The sequence below is a fragment of the Trachymyrmex cornetzi genome, unplaced genomic scaffold (assembly GCF_001594075.2).
Source record: "Trachymyrmex cornetzi isolate Tcor2-1 unplaced genomic scaffold, Tcor1.1 scaffold492, whole genome shotgun sequence".
NCBI lineage: Eukaryota > Metazoa > Arthropoda > Insecta > Hymenoptera > Formicidae > Trachymyrmex > Trachymyrmex cornetzi.
Genome location: NW_017299751.1, coordinates 17427 through 19025, shown reverse-complemented (window position 1 = coordinate 19025; position 1599 = coordinate 17427). Strand labels below are relative to the sequence as shown.

At 39.3% G+C, this 1599-nt stretch overlaps 1 long non-coding RNA gene across 1 annotated transcript in view; it reads left to right on the top strand.

Moving 5' to 3' along the window:
* The window catches only part of LOC108765497 (uncharacterized), a 6869-nt gene that overhangs the window by 4802 nt on the left and 468 nt on the right, over nucleotides 1-1599 (top strand). The window lies entirely within an intron of this gene.

Genomic DNA, 1599 nt, shown 5'->3' with positions numbered 1-1599 from the left:
CCCGCGCGCGTGCAGGCAGGCCATCGCCACCCATCCCAGAGAGTCCCCCGCCCAGTTAGGGTGACTATCCGGGACCCGGTATCCGGGTCTACGACGAACCTCCGTCCCCCCTGCTTCAGGGGCGCCCGACTCTCACCTTCGATTTCCAGTCCCCCCTCTTCAACAAGAAATAATAATAAAATGTAATCGACATATTTGCAAATAAATTTAATTATCATGTAATGGATACAAAGCACTCATAATATCGAAAAAGCATGAATTCGATCACTATAATTATGCGCTCTTTTGAATAAAAATTCTGCAATATAATGTATATAATGGTTATCTCGAATTCCGTATCGAGGAATACCTGCACGCATATCTCTCCAAAGTCTTTCTATATTTTGTGTATGTACACCATTTTCAGGATTTACGAAATTTGTACTGTGATTCACTGTGAAATGTGTGAAATTTTCATTGTGTAAAGTATCATATGCGCGCCATTTATCAGAATGAATTATAGAACCGGGCGCGATATATTTTCGAATAATTGGCAGAAGTATTTCAGTAGATCGATTAGGTACAGGCAAAATGAACGTTTTCTTAGTGTTTCGTTCAATTTCACCGAAGACCCATTGTCTTCTAATTATTCGTCCAGAATTATATTTTCTTTTGTCTATCTTTGCCTCATTTCTACGATTATACCCTGTCCACCAATTTATTTTTGTTCAATTTCAATCCATCGTTGAAGTAACTAAAAATAATTTTGCACACAAATCTGTTTATTATGAGACATAAAAACAAAATGAACAGTATGTAACTTACCTCACGACAAAAATTTGTCCAATCAACAACAGTGTGATTTTCGAGTTGTAAATCTTCCATTAAAAATGTATGTCGTGGTGGTTGCATCATTAGAAAGTAAGTAATAAATCGACATATTGTAGAAAGCTCTAAACGTGCTTGTTCAAACCATGTCCCATGGAACGCACTAATTTTGAAGTTGCACGTTACTTTTCGAGTTTTCGTCGCTTTCGAGTTCTAGTCACATTATAATAGTGCTTTGTACAATGGAAAATATGATTTTCCCTAGCATTTGTTAATGTCAATACATTTTTAGATCTTGGACACAATATTTCTTTACGTACAACTTTTTTGTCACACAGAAAATTCCACAGATGATCGAAATTGTAAGTTATATGAATGATTTTATGTAAATACATTTTCAACGTTTCTAAAGCGTCTTACATGTATCGAAGTAATCTGACTGACTGAGATTAACTGAAACATACCGATCGATACTATTCACAATGACTGAAGAAATCAAAACAAACGTATATCAATACATTGTAATCCAAGATTAATGTACTGATCTCGCAAAACGAGATTTATCCCGTCTCCTTCTCTATTTAGGAAGGCAACGACTTTTTACGCGAAGGTAAGAGCTGTGCGTCCTTGAAGCAGGAGGTAGAGGGGGTGAAAGTCGAAGGTGAGAGTCGGGCGCCCCTGAAGCAGGGGGCAGGGAGGGTGAGAGTCGGGCGCCCCTAAAGCAGGGGGTAGGAGAGAGTGAGAGTCGAAGGTGAGAGTCGGGCGCCCTTGAAGCAGGGGGGACGGGGGTGA